The sequence below is a fragment of the Puma concolor genome, chromosome B2 (genome assembly GCF_028749965.1).
Source record: "Puma concolor isolate L17-30 chromosome B2, mPumCon1.1.hap2, whole genome shotgun sequence".
Taxonomy (NCBI): Eukaryota; Metazoa; Chordata; class Mammalia; order Carnivora; family Felidae; genus Puma; species Puma concolor.
The window spans coordinates 85164215-85177916 of record NC_141671.1 but is presented as its reverse complement, the minus strand read 5'-3'; positions in this window follow the sequence as shown (position 1 = coordinate 85177916).

The following is a 13702-nucleotide window of genomic DNA, read 5'->3' as shown; positions in this document are numbered from 1 at the left end:
ATTGGGATCTTGTGCAATTATACACACCAGATCCTGAGTGGTTGCAGAAATCACTGAGGTCATATTTGAGTGAAAACCTGACGGAGGCAAGGAACTGAGGCATATGCGTCTACAGAAGAGCATTCCAGGCAGAAGGAACATTAAGAGCAAAGATAGGAGGCGGAGCACGTCTGGTGGATTCAAGCAATGGTGAGGTAAGCGCTATGGCTGGCTGGGGCAGAGAGATGCAGGGGTGAGTGGGAGAAGATTAAATCCAAGATCTAAATGTGGGCCAGATCAGGTAGGGTCTCACCAGTCACCATAAGATTCCCCCATTTTTTAAAACGTTTGTTTATTTATTTTGAGAGAGGAAGAGAGAGAGAGAGAGAGAGAGAGAGAGAGAGAGAGAGAGAGAGATGGGGGCTCGATGCCACAAACGATGAGATCGTGACCTGAGCTGAAACCAAGAGTCAAGAACTGGACTCTTAACTGACTAAGGCACTCAGGTGTCCCAGATCCTCCCCCTCCCCCCCCCTTTTTTTTTTTTAAATCTGAGGAGCATTTAAGCCACATGACTTACTTTCCCCCTGGATCATCTCACTTCTATGTTAAAGAATAGATTTTAGGAAGCAAGAGTCAAAATAGGTGGGAGATGATGGTGGTTCGAAATAACCTAAAGATTAGGAAGGGAGTAGTGGCTGGATTGGGCATATGTTTTGATGACCTTTAGTATTTTGTTCCAGGACTTCTTTTCTTCTCTATCTTTACATGGTATCAGCCCAGTCCCATGGCCTCACATGATATTGAAGACCTGATGTTTCCTATGTACATCTCCAGTGTAAGCCGGACATGTCAAGTCCTACCTGACACCTCATTTGGCTTTCTCACAGACATTTCAAATGTAATATGTCCAATAAATAATAAGTGATTTCCTCTCCCTAATTTGTTTCTCCTCAATCTTCCCTTTATCAAAAAATGGCATCAGTATTCGTTTAGTTGTTAAGCTAGAAACCTTGATTCTTTTTCTTCTGTAATTCCCCACATTTAATTAATCAAAGGCCTATCACTTATCCCCAGAATAGAGATCTTAAATCCATCCACCAAGCTGAAGCCTTCCCCTGTACAGCAATAAACTCCTAACTGTTCCTTTCACTGTTTGTGCTGTTTGTAGCAGCTCAAGTATTCATTTTAAGATGCAGATAAGATTGTATCTTTCTCTGCTTTAAAACCCTTCAATAGTTTCCCATTGTATTTTGAATATAAGCAAAACTGCTTGCCATGTTCAACAAGGTTCCGTATGATCTGGTTTTGTTCACGCTCTCCTGCTCTGCCTCGTGCCCCTCCCCATTAGCTCACTAACTCCCCATTATCCACACTGTTCTTTGGATGACTTCTACACAAACTTTAACTCTATAGCAGCAGTAGTAATTCATAGCAGGTGAACACTAAGAGGAAAGATTTTCACAAATATTTGGCCACATATTTAATCATGTAAAATACTTAATGGTAAGAAGAAGGTTCTCTTGGTCACCATTATATCACTAGCCAGATTAAAGTGAGTACAATATTTTAGGTATATTATAATATGCAGTGATTGAATAAATACATAAAAAGCAAGTGCTTGTTAGTTCAAGCTCTAGTTCTTTCTGAAGCAGTAAATGTTCTATTAAGTGGAATTCATAAACTTATTTTATGTCTAAGACTTTAACTAGTTTGTGATACATTTTTCAAACACATGATACTACAGAAACATAACATTCTTTTCTTTTTAACCTCATTAACATCTAATAATCTCCTTAAACCGTATGCAATACTTGCCATACCTATGGTTTTCATTTCTGAACTTGAAAATAGTTCAAATGGCAGATTGACTTGTTTATAAGGTATTTTATAATAACTTTTTTTTCAGTACAGTAATTTTGGGACACAAATAATACCTCTGAGGTGAAACTTAATTATGTGATATAGCAATAACATTATATCATGAAGAACTAGGGAAAAGATTGTCCTACACATTTCAGAGTGGCCATATACTTGATAATACAGTATTGTGTTTTGGAAAATAATTTTTAATTTGTTTGGCAAAATTTTTGTCCTTTCCATTTGGGTTATTCGTTACAAAAGAATACTGAAGGGGACATTTTTGAGGTAAAACTGGGATAACATTGAAGGTTAATGTATTTCTCATGGTGGGAGGGCAACATCTACCTATTGACCTTCAGTTTTTACCTTCACCTCTACATGTATATTACATATATACTTCACCACATTGGAAAGAGTCACAGGGCAACAAGACAATGTGAAATGAAAGCCACACTTTCAGCTGCCTGTTCTCACCATGTCCGTGATGGTCTTGATTGGATGGTGACTGTAGTTTGTGGCCTGTTCATGTCACCAGGAGTCTTGAGAGAACCTGATAAGTTGAACAGTTGAATATGTCCAGTCTCTGCCTCTCAGAGACTCTAAGAGACTCATTAGCAAACTGGGGTGATTTTGTGGAAATGAATGCACTTGTGGGCCTGGATTGAAAACTTCCAGGAAAGTTTTATCTTAGGACATTCAGCAAACTTTACCGTGCCGACGGTAACAAAAGAATTTGAGAATTGTAATCATTATAATTCTAGTGTCCTTGAGGAATTCACAATCTCATGGAAGATGTGATAAACAAACATAGAATGCTAATATTGTTTAGTAAGCAGGATATAAGATAGAGGAGCATCTAACCCAGTCTGGCAAAAATATCTTGAGGACAAGGAAGTCTCTTTGATGAGATAATAATGACGAAAAAGTGTGGAGAAAAAGAAAAAGAGAAGTGGAGGAAGAACAGTGCATTCCAAAAACTGAAAACCCTTGGGATAGATGATCCCTTGGGTTGAGAAACTGGAACACATTTGGGAAAGTCCATTTTCATGACAGGTAAGAAAGTGGTGATACTATAAGATGGAAAAGAGGGACGTCTGGTTGGCTCAGTTAGTTAAGGCTCCAACTTTGTTTGGCTCAGGTCGTGATCTCACAGTTGGTGAGTTCAAGCCTCACATGGGCTCTCTGCTCTCAGCATGGAGCTGGCTTCAGATTCTCTGTCACCCTCTCTCTCTGTCTCTGCCCCTCCCCTGTTCACTCTCTTTCTCTCTTAAAAATAAATAAACGTTAATTTAAAAAAAAGATGAAAAAGAGGTTCCAAAAGATCTCAGGATCAAGGTTGATCTCAGGATCAACCTACTCCATATCTGATTTTGTATGTGTGTGTGCGTGTGTGTGTGCAGGTCTAAGGCACCGTCTTAAGGATATTTCTGTTCTTTCTTAAAATGAAGATGTTCTGAGAAATGCCCTTGTCTCCAGCGACAACAGTGTCTGTAGGCCTTTATTGTTTTCCTATAACTCTACTCTGATACTTTAAATATTTCTTCCTACAGTGTCTCTATTCAAATACTAACAAGTCAGAACGTACACTAAAAAAGATACATTACTGTTGCAAAGTTGTAATAATAAGATTACGGCTCTCAACACCTAAATATGACACCTTTGAGAAAGAATTTCAATCTGCCTTTATTAAAGAATCACATGAAGAAAAAACTGAAATCTGAACTCCTTCTCCTTTTAGGTTTCTCATGCTTTTTTGGAAAGTATGCTGCACTTGCATTGAAAATTATCCTTTGATCTTCAGTGAGTACAGATATTCTGTATCTCATTTATGCTGAAGACAATGCAACATGTTTGTTTTGTCATTAACACTAATCCTGCTTTGATTTCTTTGAACTGTTGGCAACAGGTAATTGAACTAAAGTCTTTTCTAGACAGATTTTGTTCTTTGTTGGATGATGAAATTTCTCTGGTGGTAACATCTAAAAAGACTGTCTACTTTCCCTTTCCTCTTCTAATTATTGGATATAGTGTTAGACTGCATCCAAGAAACCAATTTAGCATTTGAATTGAGGAAGAACATTTTAATTTAAGCAGCTTCTGACCTGTCTTAAAAAAGAAAGTTCAAAAGACAATCAAAAAGTTAACCTAAAACTTCTAGGATTAAAAAAAGAGATAATCCTTGCTAACAAATGGCTGGGTATGATCATTCATATGTCTTTTTTTTTTCTATTCTATATTTAATACTGTTGTGCTGTAAACATACTGGAAACTTCCAATATAAAATATATTATAAATTAATTGTGTTCCTTGTTAAAATATCAATGACTTGGCCAAAATGTGCAATGGTGAGCATAGATAAATACGTTTTTCATGTATTCTAAACCAGGCCTATTTACCAAAATAAAATTTTAATCAATTTCAAAATGAAACCTCATTTATTCTTAAAATTTCCCAGGCAATATATATTTGTACAAACACTTGGCAAATTTCTAGGTATCACATCTGGTAGGTGTGGATGAAATTCATTAGACTAAGTCTTCTGAGCATCAACGTTTGCCAAAGCTTTGATATGACAAGCACTTATTCCCAATGGCAGCCATTTATTCTTTGCCAGATCATAAGTGCTTCCTTCTAGCAGTGGATTGCATTTCCGCTGGCATTTGAAACATTGGCGACCATGTCACTGTATATTTGAATACATGGGCAGAGACATGACTACCAGTCCAAGACAGCAGAATGGAAGCTGCATTTTTCAGAAGTTGTTGAGCTGAAAGTCAACAGAGGACTCTTGGCTTTAGGGAGAGAATTCTAATAAGGGAAGGAAGTACACATACATGACTAACGGGTCCCTTCTTGAGTATTTGATTACAGACAGAAATAGGTTTACTTTAAAAGGTCTTTTATTAGGGGGAAGATAGGAGTTAGACAGTCTGATAACAGAAAAAAAAACCTTCTGTTTTCTACTTCAGGGTCTCCCTATAAGCAACTGGAAAATGCTCCGCATTTTTCTTTAAGTGGACGTGGAAGCAAGTGGTTATCATGGGAGCTATTTGCAGATATGACTTAGGTGCTAGGAAGAAGGGTTGACAAGGAAATGATTCGCTTTAAAGTGATCCTAAACAATGAATACAAGATGCCCATTGTTAACTTGTCTTTCTTCCTCAGCATATGTTTTGAAGAGATTGAGCCTCTAAGACTGAAATAATAGATGCTTATAGAATGCTTTATTTGTAAGAACATTGTGATGACACCTGGAGCAGATAGGAACAAAGAATATATACATGTGTGTGTATGTATATTACATATATATATATGTGTGTGTGTGTGTGCGTATGTAGTGTAAGTATATGTGTATCTATAATATGTATATGTATAATATATAATATATATGTATAATATACATATACATATAATATACATATTATGCATATATTATATATATATATGTATTCTGATACTAAACTGTAAAAAAAATACTTCTACCCCTGGCCAGATGTTTAAAATAATGAGATTTTAGAATATATACCCTCAGTGACCAAGGTTGACCCAGTCATTTCCTATCCCAGAATGTACTCTAAAAGAGCATAAAACCAATGTGTCTGATTTTTGTAAATAATGTCATCTTTTGTGTACATTCTTTAAATTATCCAGGGGATGGGGGAGTTCTTTTGGCCTCTATGTAGTTTAGTTACTTAGAAAAGTCACTACAAAAGCATTTGCAGTACTGGCACACGTAATGTATGCTTATTTGTTTGTATATGATAGCTTTAGTTATTTTTAAATTAAGGGATGAGGAGACTTTATGTGGCACAATGCTGAATTTTAGCAACTGAGTAATGTCTACTGTTGTCACTAGATGTGCAAAAGCTAGTTAAATAAGATTTGGCTTGACACACAAGGTACAATGCTATCATAAATTACCTTGGACTCATTAGAGAGATTTTGCTTACATCCAAAGCCAAAATAACCAGTCATGTAAGTAAAGCAACTGTCAATTTAGGGAAAATGCCAGTCATATATGATGTTTGCCTCAAATTACCTAGCATATTAAATAAAAACATAACCAAATAGAATCCAGTTACATATCAATGGTGCACAGGTCAAAACTCTCACAAATTAATAGAAGCATGAAAAAGGACTACTACGATCAAAATCAGAAAGGTCCTAGAAATACATATTTGGAATCTAGTCCTTGAAGAAATAACGACTATTATCAAACCTGTTCCCACACTGTCTGGGTCAGCTCCGCCCAGGAATAGCTGTGTCATGTACTTACTTCTTAAGGGTCAGAGGAAATTACAGAGAGCCACTCAGGGATTTTTAAGTACCAAAGGTGATGTAGAGACTGCATTAGTTAGAAAATCAAAGAAAGACTTAAACAAAAGTCAGAATTTTGCTTGGTGGAAAATTCCATTTAATGAATTGTAGATGCCAGTTGTTATTTGTTAGTAACTCCGAATGAACCATTTCAAATTTCTATCTCAGTTTTCAAGTAAACCTCATTCTGGAATACATTTTACAAGGGAAATACACACACACACACACACACACACACACACACACACAATAAACCATCTCTCATTCTGGAATACATTTTACAAGGGAAATACACACACACACACACACACACACACACACAATAAACCATCTCAGACCTAGGATTCTAATACTAAATAATAGAATAAGTCAAAGAGTAAAAATTCTGAGAGAAATGTGATTTAAACATGGTAGATTCGTATCTAATTTCTTAAAATTAGCTAGGATTCTTCTATGAAGAACCTCCCCCGCGCCATAAAGATAATGTGGCCTGAATCATTTATATGGAGCTTTTCAATACTTAATTCACTGACTGAAAATCCTTTTTAGTTTCTGTTTTCAAGTATTCCAAATTCCTTGCACTACAAAAATAAAACTTCGTTGTCAGGTTGTGGAGAATTTGGAATACCTTCAAGTTCAAGAGGTCTTCTAATCCTTTAATTGGAAGGTACACATTGCTGGAAGCCACGCTTCCCTGTGATAGACTACCTGTGCCACGGGGGTGAAGCTTCCTTTCTCTGGCTGCTCATACTGAATATAGTCAATGTTCTACTATATAACAGGTAGCATTCTAGCCCCTCTCAGCATGTAAATTTACCTCCAGTTCTTCCAATAAAATTAAGAATATGTGACTTGAACCAAATCAGTGTCCTACTTCCATAACTATCGATTCTTCAAAATCTATTTTGTGTCTCTTCTGGTTGCAGATGATGAAATCTTTAATTTCTCCTTAAAAGCTGATACCTCTACCTACATTTTGACTCAGTCTCCTGACAGTTTTTTTTTGTTGTTGTTGTTGGTCCATGAGCTAACCCCTACTTTTCTGGTTTTCAACGTTTCCACTCTGTATTTGCTACTTGCCCTAACATTATAAATCATCTGTATTGTTTGTTTATTTTTTGTTTGTTGGTCGAACCTCAAATGACAACATTAAGCAAAGAAAGAACCATTACCACAGAAAAGAACAATAACAATGACACCAAAATTCTGAAAGGTGTTTTGATAATTGAATCACTTAATAAAAATAAAGTCCATGGGTCTGTGCTTAGCATATACAGAATATTATATAAAAGTTGGCTGTATTGTATTTTTTAAGTTTATTTATTTATTTTGAGAGAGAGAGAGAGAGAGAGAGGCAGAGACAAGGAGATAGGCAGAATCCCAAGCAGGTTCCACACTGGAAGCTCAGAGCCCAATGTGGGGCTTAAATTCACCAACTGTGAGATCATGACCTGAGCCAAAACCAAGAGTTCGATGCTTAACCGAGAATTGGCTATATTGTTATAAGAGTATGACACTTACTTATTTTCTCTTTTAATTGTGGTTACCCATGCAAATTTTTTTTTCACTCTGAGTAGTCTGCAGAATATAGAATAAATTAGTTTGATGAGTGAATCTGAAGCATTCCAAGATTATAGTTAATATTGATTAGTAAAAATTTTCATTCCATCTTTGTCTTTTCTTTCCTTCTCCTTTTAATAATGAAAACAAAGAAATTGAGTTGAGCTAACAGGGAAAAAGTTAGCCAGAGAAAAGTTGGAGAGAAGCAGGATTTTGCTGGCATGCACAACAATCAATTCAGGTGGTCAGCGAACCTAAGTCGGAGTCAAAGCACAGGACAAATCTCTCAGGGAAGGTTTGAAAATCAAATTAGTTTATAAAGGAAGAGAAAACACTTCTCAGACAAGTTACATAAATAAGGTCCAAGATGAATATAATTACAAATCATAGATAAGCTACATATTTATATGGTTACCTGTGTGTATATACTGGTTGATAGATTGCATAATCTAAATAGGCTCTCTAGACTTGTTCTGGTGTTTTCCTCCTAAGTAACAAATTTTAGGCACTGATAAAGAATACACACAGGTTTTGCCTAGTAGCAGTTGGTACCTCACTAAAGTTTCTAGAATACTTCTCACTGATTAGTTTACACAGCTATGTAAATGGATCCTCCAGGTTATAAACAACTATATTTTAAACAGTGAAACATGTCATACACATCCACTAACCCCTATGAATTGTTAACTGTTGTTTCTGCCCTGCTCACTTTTGCCTTTGCTAAAAAGGATTGAGAAGGCTTACACAGGCCTGTGGCAGATTAACTATGATCTTGCACTGAAGTCGGAGAAGAATAAGCCGGGTTACTATGTTCTTTCCTTCTAGTTGAAGGGTAGTTTATCTGCTTTCTCTTGTTTCTACTCATAGAAATGTTCTTAGGAAGAAAACCCGCATGTACCTTATAGTCCAAGATAGCATTACTTCACAACTATTTTTTTATATTATTAAGTACCATAGGTTCCTGACTGCTGAAATAGACACACACCCACACACAGGATGATAAGCTACTGTGAAACCTTCAATAGAGAACAATCCTATTGAGAGAAGTTCAGCAGAGAATTTAGTAGTTCAGTTTCTGGTAGGCACTCCATTGATAGAGTCGAAAGGGGCCACAGGGCACAGATCAAGATTTACTAGGGCGCATACTGAACGTTTAGTCATCAGATGCGATCTAGCTGGAAGGTACATCTACCTTCTTAATCTATGGGTGGCATCTTGAGATAGAGAATGACATGTAAAATTAACTGTTCAAGAAGTATTTTTTAAATATCATAGTTGATTACAAGAATAAGGTTTGGAAAAGCTGTCAACTAAAATCTAAGCTGATTATTCTTTTGAAATTTTTGGTACATTAATGAACTAATCACCAGGAAATGAAATGTAACAGAGTTTGCTCAGGCATAGAAGGTGATGGCGGAAGTTTGAGCGCATCCAATACTACACTCGTGCTAATAATGATTGAGAACAAGAAGGGAAGTATCTTCAGCAGTAGAGTTTTCAGGGATAGACTTGCAAGCTAAGGAACGATCTCATTCCAGGACTTCCGCACCAAGTCACCCGGGACTGGAGTGCTCAGAACACAAATAGGGCTTTTGTGCCACTGTGTTGGAGAAATGAAATGACTGAGAAAGCAGTATCTTGTCTGGGCCCAGTTTCTCACTGGGCTTAACAGGAACATGGGACAGAAGGATTTCACTACAGAACTCATCTCAGTACAGGTATGTTTTATCACTTACTACATACAAGGCAGGAAGGCGGTAACAAGACCTCCAACCAACAAGTCTTTTGACTCGTGTTATTTCTAGTCAGACCAGAGAGAAGAAAGTCAGGAATATGCCATATTTGGGGGATGCATTCTTCATATTAAGAGACATTTTGCAGAAGGAAAAAAAAAAAAAACTTGCCTAGTATATGTTCATGGTTTGACAGTTAGTCCTGGCAATCTAAACAACAGTAAATCAGGAAGTAAGAAGTCAGAGGGTAAAAGCACAGAGCAAACTGGGAAACATGTAAAGAAGTGGAAAAATCCCTCAAAAGATTGGTTTGTTTTGTGAAAATAGCAAAACTGAAGAGAAATCATTTGCTCCTGGTTCAGCTCTGAGTGCAGCAAAACTTCTTGAGCACAGTAAACATAGCCCACAATAAACCATACTTCCTGGTATTCATGTCTTTTTATTGCCTCCATCCCTTGAGTCTAGGCTGGGTCTGGGACTAGCTTTAACTAATAGAATATGGCAGAAGTAACACTATATCAGTTCTGGGCCAGGTCCTGACAAAGCCTGACAGATTTCACTTTTGCACTTTTGGGAGTCCTAAGCGACCGCATAAGGTGTCTGGCTATTTTGATTAAGAGACTGTGTGAAAAGACCGCACGGAAAGAGTCCTTGAGACTATGTTGAGATGGGGAGAGGCCCAGCCATTTAGCATGCCAGGCAAATGTCTGGATGACTTCATCCTCAGCTGACATCTGAGTGCCACACCATTATTCCAAGTAGAACAGCGGAAAACTGCCAAGGTGAACCCCATCAACTCACACAACTATGAGAGTTAACAATGTTGTGATTTTAACACACTAACTTGTAAAGTTGTATCTTTTTCAGTAAAGTATAACTAAAACAATGGCATTCAGTTATAAGGAATAGAGTCAGAATAGAGACATGCTAATTAGATATAATTTTTATCCACATATCCTAGTTCTACTGAACACTTTCAAGTGGGATTGGAGTTTGTTTACTAAGAAACTGTATATAAACATAAAGCAGTGCATCTTTAGAAGGGCAAAAAAGACAAATTCATTTTGAGGTATGTATTTTTTCTTTTTCTTTTTCTTTGTACTTTCTAAGCTTTGAACCATATTTTCTTATGATCATTTATAACAAACCCCAAAGAAAGACATTAAACGTTGAACTGCTTTGATGAAATGATAATGTAGCCTGCCCACATATCCACTCTTCCCTCTCCATGGAACCACTAAGACTATAGAACACAAATTAAAACCACAGATTTTAAGGGTAGAAATAAATATTTACATTGTGAACTTGGGGTTAACTCATCTAAACCCAAATTAGACAACAAATATTGGTTACAAATCTCCCTCTCCTCCCCATGACAGAGAGCACAATATGTTACAAATCATTGACTGATGAAAAGAAGATTCTAAATTTGTCTGGGGGAATAAGGTTGAGCTGGACTGAATTATTTAATTATGGGCGGATTTTGTAACAGATACTCTTTTGTAAGGACTGTATGTTAGTCATCTCTAACCTGACAATGGGAAGCTATTTTTGTTGTGAACTGATAAGTTATGTCATCAGTCAAAACCCAAATGTTTTCCATGCCTCTTACAAATACATGCTAAAGAAGAACAAATAAAATCATAGAGGTGCCTTCAGCATAATCAGAAGGCATAAAAACATAAGACTTCAAGTTATTTAAGTTTAAAAAAAGCAATTTCCAACAGAGCTTACTCTTGAGCTCCTGTTGCAAACATTTATGGTGGCTTGGTTGCTAAGGTGGTGCAGGAATGCTGTGTAAGAGAGAGAAGACAACAGTAGATAAAATTTCCTTCCAGAAGGAAGGCAACCCCAAGTGGGAAATACTAAAAAGCCATAGTAAATCAAAGCTCTGGCCATAAGGAAGGGTCTTAAAACTTCTTTGGGATTCAGTAAGTTAGTCTTGATAAGGCAATGCTTCTAATGAAGAAGATAAAATGAAAGGGACAGGAAAATTTGGAGACTGTTTAATGAAAAAAAAAAAAAAACTAGTATGTTTTTAAAAGATACAAAATTAACTTGAAAGATAGTCCTTATTCTGCACTAAATGACTCAACATCATAAAGATGTCATATCCCCTAAGTTCATTTATCAATTTAAGAGATTTTGAAAAAAACAAAACAAAAAACCAAATGGGGTGCCTGGGTGGCTCAATCGGTTAAGCATCCAACTCTTAATGTCAGCTCAGGTCATGATATTGCAGTTCGTGGGTTCGAGCCTCAAGTCTGGCTCTGTGCTGACAGTGTGTAGCCTGCTTGGGATTCTTTTTCTCCCTTTCTCCGCCTCTCTCTGTCTCTCAAAATAAATAAATAAGTAAACATTTAAAACACAATAAAAAAAAAAAAGCAAAACAACTAGCTTCTTAGGTAGCCATTGTTGATGCTTAGGTTCATATGGAAAATAAACATTCAAGGGTAGCTAGGAAAATAGTGAAAAGAAAAGCTGTGAGGAGTGCCTGGGTGGCTCAGTCGGTTAAACTTCAGACTTTTAGTTTCCGCTGAGGTCATGATCTCGCATTTTGCAAATTCAAGCTCTGAATTGGGCGAAGAGCCTGCTTGGGATTCTCCCTCTTCTGCCCATCCCCGCTCACTCTGTCTCTCTCGAAATGAATAAATAAAAAAGAAACTTAAAAAAAAAAAAAGAAAGGAAAAGAAAAGCTGAGAGGGCACACTGATTCCAGCAGGTATTAAAACATACTGTGAAGGCTCCACCATTGAAACAGTGTCATGATGATGCAAGTGGAGACACAGTTTACTGAAATATCAAACAGTTTTTTAAAAGTGCAGAAATAGATCCAAGCACATGGAGACATTTTGATGCGATCGAAATTTTGCAGTGATTAAAGTGGCATCTAAAATCATCCAGGAGGGGCGCCTGGGTGGCGCAGTCGGTTAAGCGTCCGACTTCAGCCAGGTCACGATCTCGCGGTCCGTGAGTTCGAGCCCCGCGTCGGGCTCTGGGCTGATGGCTCGGAGCCTGGAGCCTGTTTCCGATTCTGTGTCTCCCTCTCTCTCTGCCCCGCGCCCGTTCATGCTCTGTCTCTCTCTGTCCCAAAAATAAATAAACATTGAAAAAAAAAATTAAAAAAAAAAAAATAAAATCATCCAGGAAAAAGATGAGCTGTTTAATAAGTGGTACTGGGACACTTGAGTAACTTTTAGAAAAAATATTAAATTAGACTCAGGCCACACAATATGCCAAAAAGTAAACTCCAAATAATTCAGATGTTTAAGCATAAAAAATAAATCATCACCCACGTATTAAAAAAGGGTGACATCCTGTACAATCTAAGTACAAGGAAAGCTTTTCTAACTATGAGTGAAAATTCAAATGCAATGAAAATACATTCATCTACCAAAACCCCTACATTTGCATTGTAAAAACAAAACAAAACAAAACAAAAAACCAATGTAATCAAAGAAAAACTGAAAGACAAATGACAGAAAGACAATATTTGCATCCTATATGCAAATAATGGGATGATGTCCAAAATACACAAAGAACTCTTAAAGCTGGAGGAAAACAAAATAAATTAAGCTTGATACAAAAGCAGGTAAAAAAAAAAAACATGAAGAAATTATAAAATATAAACGTGGTCTTTAAGTTTATGAAAATATAACTACTCAGTGATATAATTTTTCCCCTATCAGGCTGACAAAATGTTAAGAATTTGACAACCCAGTCTGTTGGCTGAGAGCTACGGGGAAGTTGGCATGCTCGTTACTGGAAAATTGGTATAAGCTTCACGGAGAGGAATTTGGCAATATGTAACACATGATACATACATTTTCTTTATTAAGACAGCAATTCAACTTATAGGGATTTGTCCTGATGTTCCGCACTCAACAGCTTAAAAATATATGCACGCAGTTATGTATTGTAGCATTATTTAGAATTGCAAAATTTGGGGAACAACCTAAATACTAATGTACCGAAGAGTTTTTGAATACACTATAATAGAAAGAAATGCTATGTAAATATAAAACAAAATAAGGGAAATATGTAGGAATATGTATGGAACGGTTCTCGTGATATATTAAGTAGAAAAGAGCAATGTGAAAAAAGTACCTACAGGAACAAATTTTGTGTAAGAATGGAGGGAATGTATAAAATTCTATCAGATGGCTTGAAATGTGGCAGAAACAATGGGGAGTGAAAACAGAGTGCAAGGGAATTAGGAATAAGAATAGGGGGAAGTAAGGAGTTGAGGA